Consider the following 15,612-nt stretch of genomic DNA (forward strand, 5'->3'; position numbering starts at 1 on the left):
CACAACGGGCACGTCAATAGTAAGGGCACGCAACCTAGAAATGCGCGTTCACCCCCCCCCCCCCCCCCCACTCCAAACCCGTGCACAGATAAACCGGCAGTCGGTTATGTGAGCGTGCTTAGAAGTACAAGACACCGTTAGAAATGTCGCTCGGAAAGCCCCTCAAGCTGAACAACTTGTATTGGCTCACGTCGGTGTTCCAAGCGGGCAAGTTGCTCTTCATTCGGGGGGAGTCACAGCTACTCGATGAGGTTGAACTTGAGGCGGTAACGGCAGCGGCAGCTGCTTTTCGTTGTTTTCGCGCCCCTTCGTGCGTCGTTTCAGGCCGACGCTTGTTCAATTCCCGCCCTCGTTCCTTCAAGCGAACAACATGCGTCCGTCCCATAGTGAGTTAAAACCTCAAAGTCCTCGTGCTTTATTCTCGTTGCTGTCCGTTTCTCTCTCCCGTCGTAGGCATTTACTGCATGTGTAACACACCAACCGGGAACCAAATTGCCAGATTATAGAGGACAGCTGACAGGGCGCGTTGAGCCATTAGACTTTCACGTTTAAATCTCCAACCAGCTTAACGGGCATGTCATCGGTAGCGGCATGAAGCCCAGCTTTGTGCGCACGCTCCCCTCCTTCCAACCTTGAACGCGTTCATTCAAATACGGGCCACCCGTGCTGGGCGCATGGGCGCATACTTCTGCATGAAACACACCGCCGGAAATGTCGCTCAGAAAGCCTTTGATGCTTCAGAATTAGGGGCTCAGGCTGGTGTTCCGACCGGACATGTTTCTCTTTAACAGGGAGGGATTCGTAGTTACTTAGCGAGATGGAATTTTAGGCGGCGATGGCGGCGGCTACATGCTCGGCGGCAGCGGTTCTCTGTCATTTTTACGCCTATTCGCGCTTCTGGTGATTCTCCGCAATCATCCGATAACGACGCAAAGGCCGTTGTCAGCCGAGTGCAACACTTGAAAGAGGCATCGGTGGGGGCAAGGGGAATATAGTTCTGAAAGAGGGGCCGGTGGAAGCAAGGAGGAGCACGGGAGCGGCGCCGACTAAAGCGGCTTCACCGGAATGAAAGCGAGAGGTTGCGGGGTTAGACATGTACTGCTCCGCTGTAAAATACTTTGTACGAAAAAATACCTGTAAAAGGATGGGCCCAGATTTCGTTTGAGTTGCAGTCTGTCTCCTTGAGTCTTTCATACTATACACTGTGCACTAGTCAACTATGCACGAAAATCTAGAGTCCGTGGTACAAAAAATGTGGCAGCCAGATGTCACACGAAATATGGTCGACAACGGCGCACAAAAGATGACCGACTGAACAAAGGCTCGGTGCTGCCTCCTTCTTGGAGGGTTCCTGGGGGGACGTGTTGGCCTCCGTCTTTACCGTCTAGGCACGTGCACTCCGTCGCCGGTAGCACGTTTATGCATGCATGGGGAAGAGGAGGGTCCGTGCACGCACGGGAGGGCTTCGCGCGCTCAGCGCTAGTCAATGGCGTGTGCTTGGCAGGTGAATGAAACACACAGGGTGGGGCCTTCCATGTAGATTAACGTTGTCAAAGTGGTGGTGGGGGTGGTAAAACGTTTATTGAGCCAAAAGGAAGGAGTAGAAGAGTGTGGTTTGCCTCCTAAGTCCGGGAGGCCACTTGTCCTGGCTGCCTCCTTGGTGCGCCGCACCAGGGCGACCTCTAGCTCCAGTGCGGAGCTGGTCAGCTCGGGCTCCCACTGCTCAGAGGAAGGGGAGGGGCGGGGCGTGGGGTGTGGGTATTGGGGGCAGGAGAAGACGAGGTGATACGTGTTGAGAGGGATGTGGCAATGTTGGCTGTCGGGTGGGAACAGAGAAGGGGAAGTGTGGGTAGGATTATGTGGTTAAAGTAGGTTTCGGCCTGTATTCGGCGGAGGATGGGGGCTTGTTGGGCGGTGAAGGAATGGTTGGGGGGCGGGTATCGAATCATACTATTTACGCAAGTAGCGTTCGACGATATCACAATTCAGTGCGCCGCTGCCCTGTGCGCAAGTATTAAAAATTTGGTGTAACAAATGGCAAATGTTCCTAATATATCCAAGTGCAAAGTGGTGTCTTTTAGCCACAAAAAAAAAACAAATTCTATGTCCTTAACAATGAACCGATTTCGCAGCCATCATCGTACAATCTTGGCGAACATCAATCACCCAATCTATCGTGGTTGTTTTCATTTCCCAGCCATCAGGGCGAAAGCATCCCTAACTTTAGGATATTTGCGTAGAAATTTGGAAAAAGCTGCCTCTTTCACTCGCAAATTAGCGTATTTAACTTTTGTGCGCCCACAGCTTCATGTTTGCTTCCCCAATATGGTCCTCATTTCAAAACTACCTAACCACGATGTTAGAGTCTGTGCAAAACAGAGCCGCTCGTTTTATTTCAGGTACTTTTGATCGTTATTCAAGCGGAACAAAAATAAAACTGCATAATTCACTTGTGCCTCTGGAGAAACGCCGGTCTGTTGCTCTCCTCTGCCTATTTCATAAATATGTCCATAATAGCGGGCTGTCACGATTACCTCATGTAACACTAGTGCACTTGTCGAGACGACTTCATAATCAATTTAGTTTTTACAGCATTTATGGCAACACACGAGCATTTAGCTCATCTGCCCTGCCGCGGGCCGTTGCCATGTGACATGATCTTCCAGATGCCATTGCTTCCATAGCTCACAGTAGAAGATTGCCGGAACATGTGTGTCAACATTTTTAATATTAGTGATGCACAATACAATTTTCCAAGCGTGTCACATTTTGTGCCTTGCTTGCTTTTGATTGTGTTTGCTTTTTACCAGCACAAAAGGCTGTTCACATTTCTGTTTAAGCACCATTGTTTTTACTGAAATTCTTGAAATCTTCGTTTTCTGTTTGTGTGTATTACCTCGTGTTGATTTGCGCGCATTCGGTGTATTAATGCACATAGCGATTTATGTCCTCTTGCGTTTCGGTACGACATCGCTTTTAACCTTTGATTTTACTCTAATGGTCTTGTAAATATTTTTGTATTTACTCCCCCTTTCCTAATGCTCCTAGAAGCCTGTAAGGAATTGTGAATAAATAAATAATAAATGTTAGCGCGTAGAAGTCTTTCTGCTGTGCGGCACAGCCCTCCCTCCTACAACAAGCTACAACCGCAGGGTGTCTACCGCATGGGCCCTCGTTGCTGGCAATTCCTGCCCGTGACAGTTTCAAAATCCGGAACACACTGATTCTAGCAGCGTCGGGTTCAGATTTAACTCCGCGAACGGACTCCACCTGCTGAGATCTCCTTTCGCGTCTCTCTTTAGACTGCAGGTGCGCCGGCTGTCCCGAGACCGCGAAAGGGTGTTCTTGTATGGTGTTTTTACCGTTTTGTGCGTGCGCAAAGCGCTGGAAAGGTTGTTGGTCCGCTGGCACTTCTATGTATAAATTCCATAAGCCGCCATTTCGTATAAGCCGCCATTTGTATATATATATATATATATATATATATATATATATATATATATATATATATATATATATATATATATATATATATATATATATATATATATATATATATATATATATATATATATATATATACATATATATATATGTATATATATATATATATATATATATATATATATATATATATATATATATATATATATATATATATATATATATATGGTTAGGAAATGAGGGGCTCGTTAGGAAATACAGAAAGAAATGCGGGCAGTCTACAACGCCAAAGAAGGCATAGGGGAATGGTTGGACTATATTTTTTTACCGTTAGTGAAATTATTATTATTATTATTATTTTTTCATATTAATTGAAGCGAGAAAGAAAGAAAGGAAGAAAAACACGCGGCCAGAGTGGGGACCGAACCCACACCTTTCGATTAGATCTCGAATGCCTTACCAATTCGGCTATCTGGGCGACTGTGTTCTGCTTCACTTTCTGGGGTATTTATATTTACTACAACTGTATCTGACGCTTGAGGGTGGTAGCCAGCGCCACTCAGACTACACGGGGAGATGGGGACCTTCTTTTTCAACCCCCGGGGCGTGACGCGAACGTCTACAGCCTGTCATAAGCGGGTAACTGGTGGGAAACCCTCTTATGCTACCTTGGCATCAAGGCTGCCACAACCGAGGCCCTCGCTAAGCTTTTCGCAGGATAATATGGTTAGGAAATGAGGGGCTCGTTAGGAAATACAGAAAGAAATGCGGGCAGTCTACAACGCCAAAGAAGGCATAGGGGAATGGTTGGACTATATTTTTTTACCGTTAGTGAACTTATTATTATTATTATTTTTTCATATTAATTGAAGCGAGAAAGAAAGAAAGGAAGAAAAACACGCGCCCAGAGTGGGGACCGAACCCACGCCTTTCGATTAGATCTCGAATGCCTTACCAATTCGTCTATCTGGGCGACTGTGTTCTGCTTCACTTTCTGGGGTATTTATATTTACTACAACTGTATCTGACGCTTGAGGGTGGTAGCCAGCGCCACTCAGACTATACGGGGAGAAGGGGACCTTCTTTTTCAACCCCCGGGGCGTGACGCGAACGTCTACAGCCTGTCATAAGCGGGTAACTGGTGGGAAACCCTCTTATGCTACCTTGGCATCAAGGCTGCCACAACCGAGGCCCTCGCTAAGCGTTTCGCAGGATAATATGGTTAGGAAATGAAGGGCTCGTTAGGAAATACAGAAAGAAATGCGGGCAGTCTACAACGCCAAAAAAGGCATAGGGGAATGGTTGGACTATAATTTTTTACCGTTAGTGGAATTATTATTATTATTTTTTTTTCATATTAATTGAAGCGAGAAAGAAAGAAAGGAAGAAAAACACGCGCCCAGAGTGGGGACCGAACCCACGCCTTTCGATTAGATCTCGAATGCCTTACCAATTCGGCAATCTGGGCGACTGTGTTCTGCTTCACTTTCTGGGGTATTTATATTTGCTACAACTGTATCTGACGCTTGAGGGTGGCAGCCAGCGCCACTCAGCCTACACGGGGAGAAGGGGACCTTCTTTTTCAACCCCCGGGGCGTGACGCGAACGTCTACAGCCTGTCATAAGCGGGTAACTGGTGGGAAACCCTCTTATGCTACCTTGGCATCAAGGCTGCCACAACCGAGGCCCTCGCTAAGCTTTTCGCAGGATAATATGGTTAGGAAATGAGGGGCTCGTTAGGAAATACAGAAAGAAATGCGGGCAGTCTACAACGCCAAAGAAGCATTGGAGAATGGTTGGACTATATTTTTTTACCGTTAGTGAAATTATTATTATTATTATTATTTTTTCATAATAATTGAAGCGAGAAAGAAAGAAAGGAAGAAAAACACGCGGCCAGAGTGGGGACCGAACCCACGCCTTTCGATTAGATCTCGAATGCCTTACCAATTCGTCTATCTGGGCGACTGTGTTCTGCTTCACTTTCTGGGGTATTTATATTTGCTACAACTGTATCTGACGCTTGAGGGTGGTAGCCAGCGCCACTCAGCCTACACGGGGAGAAGGGGACCTTCTTTTTCAACCCCCGGGGCGTGACGCGAACGTCTACAGCCTGTCATAAGCGGGTAACTGGTGGGAAACCCTCTTATGCTACCTTGGCATCAAGGCTGCCACAACCGAGGCCCTCGCTAAGCTTTTCGCAGGATAATATGGTTAGGAAATGAGGGGCTCGTTAGGAAATACAGAAAGAAATGCGGGCAGTCTACAACGCCAAAAAAGGCATAGGGGAATGGTTGGACTATAATTTTTTACCGTTAGTGGAATTATTATTATTATTTTTTTTTCATATTAATTGAAGCGAGAATGAAAGAAAGGAAGAAAAACACGCGCCCAGAGTGGGGACCGAACCCACGCCTTTCGATTAGATCTCGAATGCCTTACCAATTCGGCAATCTGGGCGACTGTGTTCTGCTTCACTTTCTGGGGTATTTATATTTGCTACAACTGTATCTGACGCTTGAGGGTGGTAGCCAGCGCCACTCTGCCTACACGGGGAGAAGGGGACCTTCTTTTTCAACCCCCGGGGCGTGACGCGAACGTCTACAGCCTGTCATAAGCGGGTAACTGGTGGGAAACCCTCTTATGCTACCTTGGCATCAAGGCTGTCACAACCGAGGCCCTCGCTAAGCTTTTCGCAGGATAATATGGTTAGGAAATGAGGGGCTCGTTAGGAAATACAGAAAGAAATGCGGGCAGTCTACAACGCCAAAGAAGGCATAGGGGAATGGTTGGACTATATTTTTTTACCGTTAGTGAAATTATTATTATTATTATTTCATAATAATTGAAGCGAGAAAGAAAGAAAGGAAGAAAAACACGCGGCCAGAGTGGGGACCGAACCCACGCCTTTCGATTAGATCTCGAATGCCTTACCAATTCGGCTATCTGGGCGACTGTGTTCTGCTTCACTTTCTGGGGTATTTATATTTACTACAACTGTATCTGACGCTTGAGGGTGGTAGCCAGCGCCACTCAGACTACACGGGGAGAAGGGGACCTTCTTTTTCAACCCCCGGGGCGTGACGCGAACGTCTACAGCCTGTCATAAGCGGGTAACTGTTGGGAAACCCTCTTATGCTACCTTGGCATCAAGGCTGCCACAACCGAGGCCCTCGCTAAGCTTTTCGCAGGATAATATGGTTAGGAAATGAGGGGCTCGTTAGGAAATACAGAAAGAAATGCGGGCAGTCTACAACGCCAAAGAAGGCATAGGAGAATGGTTGGACTATATTTTTTTACCGTTAGTGAAATTATTATTATTATTATTATTTTTTCATATTAATTGAAGCGAGAAATATATATATATATATATATATATATATATATATATATATATATATATATATATATATATATATATATATATATATATATATATATATATATATATATATATATATATATATATATATATATATATATATATATATATATATATATATATATATATATATATTTATGTATATATATATATATATATATATATATATATATATATATATATATATATATATATATACAGAAACATTGGTCGGCAGTCTACAACGCCAAAGGAGGCATAGGGGTGTTGTTAGGCTCTATTTTTTACTACGGTTAATGAAGTTAAGATTTTCTTTTTAAATATAAGGAAGAAAGAAAGAAAGAAAAACACGCGCCCAGAGTGGGGACCGAACGCCTGGTCCCCACTCTGGGCGCGTGTTTTTCTTTCTTTCTTTCTTCCTTATATTTAAAAAGAAAATCTTAACTTCATTAACCGTAGTAAAAAATAGAGCCTAACAACACCCCTATGCCTCCTTTGGCGTTGTAGACTGCCGACCTATGTTTCTGTATTTCCTCAACGAGCCCCTCATTTTCCTTACTATATATATATATATATATATATATATATAAGCCGCTATGTATAAGCCGCCATTTCGTTGGCTTGTATCAGTCGGCATTGCGGGCTGAACTGAGAGGGTCACTCCGCCCGTCGACTTCCTAGCTGTCCCTGTATAGTCGCTGTTCTTCTCTCGCCATGCAGTAAAGCGGTTACGTTTTGCATTCTGCCCTTTGTCGTCAATACCGAGTGAGCTCTCCTGCTCGCGCTCCTTCAGAACGCTGCCACTGACGGAGGCGACCGAGCTAGGTACGGGGACGCCTTCGCCAATGTAACAGCGAGTAGCAAGGCTATGTTCCCGCTTTATGTCACGTTTGATTGACGACGCGATTGTGGGTGATGACTGATTCATAGTAGCCGACAAATAAAAAAGACGAGAAATGTAGAGGTTGAATAATAGTACGACGACATGTGCGCATTCGGCAATTGGGCACTTATTCTCTCCAAATGACTACATCATAAAGAGTGCTTAAGGGTGCTGGTAATCTTGAAAATGTTATCGACCAATTTACACCAGGATTCCTGAAGGAATAACGCCTATTGGAGCGAACTTGTACTCCGCAATGAAATAAAACAAAACACAAACGTTCAAAAAGCAGTGAGTCAATAAAGTGACGGGCAGAAATAAGCGTGGTTAATCCCATGCCGCGCCGTTTACTCTTCTATCCTTTCAGCTCTCTTCATTCCGGAACCATTGATTTAGTTCGAGGACACTCTCAATTAAAGAAAAACAGTCTAGTCTAGTTACGACTGGGAGAAACACTATCTGCAAAAAATTGCGGCTGCTTAGCTCAGGTAACCCTAGATATGCAAAGCGAAAACTTAGGTTAGCCTGGTTAAGTCTTGGTTTCACTTGGTTAAGTCTTGATTTAGGTGTAGTTAATATACCATTCGTCCAAAGCCTGCTTTTGGTCTAATGGTCGCGGTCCCGCTACCGGCGTTTTCTGAACCAAACGGCTCGCTTTACCTCGGTCTGCGACGCTAGTTGACCACGCTGGGCATTCCGGATCGTCGTCTCTATAGTGAAGCAGCTGGCCGGGCGATATCCGAGGGGTGGCCATTAGCTGCTTCCCGATGATGGCTCAAATCCTCCAGCCTCCGCGCAACGCTCAGAGAAGAGAAAACGGCCTTGTCCCGCTCTCATTCATGGCGTTCGCATGCACGCGGCGACTCATGTGGTTAGGCAGTGACTCAGCTGTAGAGAGCACATGCCCCAACCCGGTAGCAGCGCACGCGGCGGCGACGGCGGCCAGCGAACGCGGTTTTCGGCGGAGCCTGGTCCGGCGAGTAGCGTGATGCGTTGCCAAGGGTGCGGTGCAGGTGCGGTCAAATGGAGGTCAAATCCTCCGCAACGGCGAAACCACTCAAGGAGATTAGTAAAGTTTTGCTTTAAAAATTAAAGGCAGTTAAACGCCGTGAAATCTGTTGAAGCAGCGAAGCTGACTTCGGCACGCTGGCGGTGGCCTCCCGAAGAGGCGGGGTTTGCTTACAACGCCACTCGCCATGGCATGTACAGAGGGCAACACACTTGTCTATAACACGGGTTTCGTACTTATAGCCTTATCTTGCCTCGGCCGAAAAGCATTTGAAGAAAACTATTGTGTCATTCTGAAGTCGTAACCATATATTTTGACCTCAATGTTCTTTGTGAGAAGTTTGAGTCCGCATTTTTGAGAGGTAACTAGTTGAAGTTGAATTCAGTGTTGAGACAAGGATGTTGCGTACCGTACATGCTCAAAGCTCACGTGCTGCTGGTCCGTTTACGAAGTCGAGCACGCTGCCAGGACTCTTCTGTATGTTGTATACGTATCCCTGCACGATGGTGTTGAGTCCACCGTCTTCTACGGTGGGCAGCATGGCCATGGCATCGAGCATCGTCGTAGGCTGTCGTCTGCATCAAATCTCGAGTGGATTCCTCTCCGTGGTTCACTGGATAGTCGTACTCTACGCAAACCCAATACTAGAAGAAATTCCGTCCGAAGTATAATCTTCAAAGTCGACGTACATAGCCTATCCGTGGTCGTCTTGTTCAGGCATTCGCTTAGTCCCTTCATTGGTGCTGGTATTCCATGGTTCTTTGGGGATCCGTGTTGCTGTAGCGTACGATTCCTTGCAAGAGCTCTGCAGTGACAGCCGTTCCGCGGTCCGTGATTAGGACTTCAGTGACTTAATGTGGGAGCCTAACTTGGTGTATGAAGAATTTTATGACTTCTTTTTCAGCCCCTTGAGAAGAAGGTCAGTTTATGCGTAGAGTGTCATTTTGTCTTCGGCTATGACAGTGCACTTGTTCTCGCCTCGTGGCGTAGGGAACGGGCCCAGAAGGTCTATTCTGATCTTTTGGAAGGGCGTCAATGGTGCAGCGGTGGGCTGCCGAAGTCCGGCGGCTCTGGTCGGCGGCGCCTAGTGTCACTGGCACCCACAGCAGATCTGGATGTAGTGGGTGACATCAGGTGTAAAGTGGGGCAGTTGTTCAGCACAGTTAAGCGCAAGAATTTCCAGACAAAGGACAGCACAGCCGAGGAGCAGCGTCTGTCCTCGTCTGCCACTCCTTTTGCCTAAAAAATGTTTGTGCTAAACTGTGGTGAATTATTAAAAACCAATTAGCTGGACCCATACGCTGTTATGGCCAGTAATATGTCGTCTCAATTTTTTCGAGTGTATGCCGAGGTGTCCAGAAGGCAGGCCGTCATGCCATGCTCCCAAAAATTTGTCCCGAATGTCTCCAAAAGTAGTGAGAAGACAACTTGTCGTTCCGGCGTCTGCGTTTTGCTTGATCAGGGTGACGTTTGACATAAAGTGCTGGCAACTTTCGCTTGAATGCTCTTGGCACGGCAATGTTGCGCCGTTCACGGTAGTCTATCATTAAATTATAAATTATAGAACGCCCACTGCATGTGCTTAGGTGGTTTATTAAATGCTTACTAGCTGAAATATGGGGCGTTCAAAATCATGTGCTCAGCAAATGTTCCCAGGTGTAGTTATTTAACCCTTCGGTTCCCCTACAAAATTATTTTTGTCAGAATGATTGAGGAAACTCTGCCTATGCCATTTCAGCGTTCACGATTGGCGACGTAACAAGCCATGGCCCGGAGAAGTGTACAAGAACCGAAATCAATGCGCGTTGTTATTTCTTATTTAATAAACAAGTACTGCTCCTGCGAGTGGTGCACTTGTATTACAGGCACTAGTCTGCCAATGTAGGCCGGCGAGAATTTAGCTCTGTTAAGTCATTTTAAAGGCTTTGAATGTACAGCCGGGAGCTGAAGTAAACGGACCACGGGAGCGGTGGCCAAAACTAATCGCTGCGCCGTCTGGTGCGCGACGCCTGCTGTCGAGACCGCGCACAGCGCAGGCGCGGCCTAGCAGTACAGCACACATGCCGCTATCGCTCGCCTCTTCGCGACTGCTTCTTGCTTTGATAAATCAGCGCCAGGGGAACCGCGCTGCCCTTTTGCTGTCTGCTGGTCAACAAACCTGCGGAAATGGCGCGCTGGGGAAATCGGCGGCAACGCGGCCCCGCTGGCAGGGTAGGCGCGCTTCCCGCCCCCCCCCCCCCCCCCCCCTCATATATTTGGAAGCAGAAAAAAATAACTGTGCAGTCGAAGAAAATAAGACAAAACACCATCTTTGTCGGTTTCGAGGATAGATGCGAAATTATAGCCTCCCGAGAATATCAGCGAACTCGAAAAATTATTGATGCTGAACATACATGCTAAGGCTTTGACAACAAATACTGCTGTGTTTAGGTATGTACTGCATTGCTTTATGAAACTTCGTATGCCGTATGCGGCATAAGTGCCAGTTCGCAAATGCTCAGGAAAATGCAGCTTCGCAATTTTTTCACGTTCGAGGCACCGAAACATGCATTTAATGTTAAAAAACTATATTGCGAAATGAGATACGATTGAACCACGTCTTGAATGCACAGCGACTATCGAAACGAATGCAAACTATATTTTTCGATAAGATTTATTTGCACTTGAAAATATTATTCATAGTTCTTGCGCACTTCTGTGACACGAGTTGAAATTGAAGGATTTGATTGAAAATAAAAAGATTACAACCTGGTCGACGGCCGACCAGGTTGACTAGGTTCGCCGAAACCACTGTGAAAATCTCCTTACAGCATCCACATTTCTGACTGCTAGGATAATTCCAAGTTTTATTGATTGATTGTAGGGTTTAACGCGCCGACGCAGCGCAGGCGATGAGGCGCGCCGTAGTGGAGGGCTCCGGATTAATTTTGACCAGCTGGGGATCTTTTACGTGCGCCGAAATCTCGTACACACGGGCGTTTTTGCTTTTCGCCTCCATCAGAAAAGCGGCCGCCGCGGTAATTCCAAGTTTCATCCATCACACAAAACTAGGTTAATGGCCGACTAGAAATGATTCCGTTTAGTTTCTTGGGCTAATTTGGTCAATACCTTCGCAAAATGTTGAAGAACTCATAAGCCGTTTTTTTATATATCGTACATCGTAATAACTTCAATCTATTGAACTGCGAAACAAAGCAACGTGAAAACTCCAGCTTCGCTGGATGCATTCATGTTATCAATGAATTAGTGGGCCGCTATTTCTGCCTTTTGGTTTTGATAACTTCGAACCAGTAATAAATGCTCCAAAAGCAAGATTTACTGTGTTTCACTTTACCAACCACCCGTGTGGTATTTCTTTTTGAGCCGTTTAATTTATAGGAAGCATACGAACTACCCCAAGCACGCACACGCACCGACACATTGTTCACAAAAAAAGCTGCTATGCTCGATTCGGTGGGTGTCCTTGGCAAAAACCTAAGTGCTATAACAAGGTGTGGTGTGAACAATTGCGGGATTTGGTGACGGGGCGTAAGGGTTGTGGCAGTTAAATAGGATAGAATTCACTGTAATGTGATCGGAAGCCTGTTTCGGGGACAAGTTTTCCCTGCATGAGGCGCAAATATACCAAAACAAGCAAAATAGCCCGTACACCATCTTGAGCTAAGAGAAAGCACCCACGTTGGTTGGCCATTTTTTTTGGATGTATTTGTGATACTGAATAATAAAAAAAGGATACGAGACCAACACAGCTATAGCACACTATGTGTGGCAGCGCAGCACCATCGCCGCATATCAGTTGAGTCGCATCGCTTTCAATGATAGGGCGGCACCCGGCAGTGTTCCTCTAACTGCGGGGCGTGATTCCCCCGGCGTTGATTTATCGAGTCAAGAAGCAGTCGCGAAGAGGCGAGCGATAGCGGCATGTGTGCTGCACTGCTAGGCCGCGCCTGCGCTGTGCGCGGTATGGAGAGCAGGTGCCGCGCAACCAGACGGTGCAGCGATGAGTTTTGGCCACCGCTCCCGTGGTCCGTTTACTTCAGCTCACGGCTGTATGTTCGACCGGAATGCACTGAAAGAGCAGAGCGCACGACCGAACCACCCGTAAAATTTGTAGCATGGTTTGATCATGCGAAATAGCGCATTCCGACTGCTATGGCTCGGTGGAGAGCTTTCTCTTCCAAAATCACGTAGATAACGATCTTGGAGCGATTGTATGGGCACGCTTATGCCCATCTCACACTCACTGTCATGCCCATGTGCCCATGCTTACGCCCGATGCTCATGCCCATATACTCATGCTCATATCCTACCAGTTTGGTATTCAAGTTCTGTATTTAAATTTGCATTGTATATGTTATCTTTTTATACTGTATTATCATTTTTTTTATATATTGCACTGTTTTGTTGTTTCACTAGGTTTTCAGCCAGAGGAGATTCCCTGCTTCTCCTTACATTTGCAGATTTTGTACACGGCATGAACATGTGCCCCGTGCGCGAAGTTGGGCTGACCAGCCATCTCACGAGCCTCACTGCTTCTGTAGGCTGGAATATTACAGCGAAGCTGTTAGCCTCTAGTTGATCAGAAAATTTCGTGTCGTAAACAAAAAACCTACTCAAGACCTAGCAGTCTCGTCAAAGACTCCAAGTGCATGCGGCAGGCTAGGCAGGCATACAGTATCGAGCTGTATATTCGTGCAATAAAAAAACCACAAAACATGCATCAAAGCTCAATGATGGATGATAAAGCGGCTGTGAACAATGGCAACCCCCCCCCCCCTAATGTGTTCGTGGTAAATATTCGGCTTGCAGCTACTCTCTAAAAGAGGGTGTGACGTCATTCGAGGGCGAGCGGATGCGCCAGGCGAGGCGCGATCCATGATTTTCCGCCTGAGAAGCCGAGCGAAAGCGATAAGCTCACCGAGACGACGAGGAACATTTCATACCCACCCCTTCCGCTTGTGTGCTGGTTTACAGCAGCTTCGCTGTACATCCACTTTCGCACGGAGTGATGCGGCCTTTTTCTATCAATAGTTCTTTAAAAATTATTATAAATAGTTCTCAGCCGTGAGTAAAAAGTGTGGATTAAAACAGGGAATTGCTTGGTGAGGAGACACCAGCCGAGTGCTACTGCAGAGGTGACAGTAGCTGTGTGTCTCCTATTACTCGGCACTGAACAACTTCTCAATATGAAGTGGTTCTGTTGATCATGCAGGATTCTACTACGCCCTGTCACAATAAGGTAGAATTGAAGAGATGGTCATCACAGGTATGTATTTCTAAGATTACCAATGAAACTGTGATGAATCTTCTTCGCAGGCACATTAAATAAACCACTGATAGAAGAGCCATAAAAAACAACCGTTTTCGGAATTACGTTTTACTAAAAACTTTGCCCTGAGTGGGAGACATCTGTAAAAACATTACACCATCTTCCCGTGGGGAACCCTGATGAGGATGCAAAGCATCGTGGCGGTTCCGTGTGCTTCCATTGTGTTGCCGTTATGTTGAGTGATCTGGTTTTTACTAGCGCCAGAGGGAATTCGCGTCCGGGTCCACACCGGTGGCAAAGGCACGCAAGTGCTGTTGTGTTGCGGTGAGTAGGCGGTGGTTCTCGAGGCCCCGAAACTCGTCCATCATGTTCTTGTCGAGGTTGTTTCTGTGGTAGAATCGGTAGTCTCCGTCAGCTTTGGTGAGATAAAGGTTGTTGACATTGGTGCACACGGCTGAGAGCAATGTACACGCCTCCTCTTCGCAGCTTTGTCTTCTCGTTCTCTTCTTCGGCGGTTCCCCTACGGGAAGATGACGACGGTGGTTGAACGCGAACCTACCTCGTGATGGATTATTTGGTTGGCCAATCCCTAGGGGCATCCTGCCACAATCAGCATCAGAGGCGCTGAGGACGGGGCTGGTTGAGCTGCAGGTGCGTGGCGCTTCCCGCCGCAGCTTTCCCACGGGAAATTCAGCATCCCCCTCTAAAGTTTTCAGTTCGTCGTTTCCGTTGACGTTCAGCTTCACGTGCCTTCGTTGTATCAGTAGCTTCTTGACGTAGTTTGAATGAGTCAAGGACATAAGGCGCGTTCGTAGCACTTGTTCCTGTCCCAGATTTGTAGCGTAGTGGAAGAGAACCGCGTACCTCCCGTTGCGGCCAGAGAGTCGTGGATTGAAACCGGGCGCCGCTAACTATTTCTTTTTTTTATAGTGTAGTATCGCGGAGCTGTGGGTGTAAGGAGGAGAGTTGCGCATTGCGCAGTGAGCGTGTGGACGGCGCCGCCATCAACGACGCAGGACAAGGCGAGCCTAAGAAATGCTCCGCATTTCAAAAAATTTGCGCAAAGGTTAAAAGTTTTGTTAGGATGTACCCACAAATTTTTGTCGTTTTTCTTTTCAGAAAAAAAAAACGAACGTTCTTTTTTATTCGCACTTCTAAATTTTTCTGTACTGGGGCGATTGTTCTTCAAACATTTTAACGCCGTTTTGAAGTATGTTTCGCAAGATGTCTGCTTCTGTGGTGATTGCTTTTCGTGATCATTTACTGTTAGCAGGTGATATGTGCTGTTCAGGATTTGATTCAGTGCTCTCAAATACAGAAGATAGATGTTGAGGCAAATAACGATGGAATGTTGTTGCGGAGCGTCTTTTTGCTGGCAGCTACAATTTACAGCCAGATGATACAGGTAAACGTCAGTAGTCTATGGGTCACAGTGACATCTTGCATCTTAGCTTAAGTATACCTTTTAAATTATAACTTAAACATGAACGCTCGGCCCCGTTTAGCTATAGCGCTCATGGTGGTAGTGTAAACGTCATAAAAAATATTCCTTAGGCCTCTCAAAATTTCCGATCAAATGTAGCCAAGGTGTGGGTTGCTTTGCACCTGAACGCTTCAGCAGAGGTAATCAAAACGTAGGAGCATCT

Source organism: Haemaphysalis longicornis, unplaced genomic scaffold (genome assembly GCF_048455015.1).
Source record: "Haemaphysalis longicornis isolate Haplotype H1 unplaced genomic scaffold, Haemaphysalis longicornis Haplotype H1 scaffold_5, whole genome shotgun sequence".
NCBI classification, from domain to species: Eukaryota; Metazoa; Arthropoda; class Arachnida; order Ixodida; family Ixodidae; genus Haemaphysalis; species Haemaphysalis longicornis.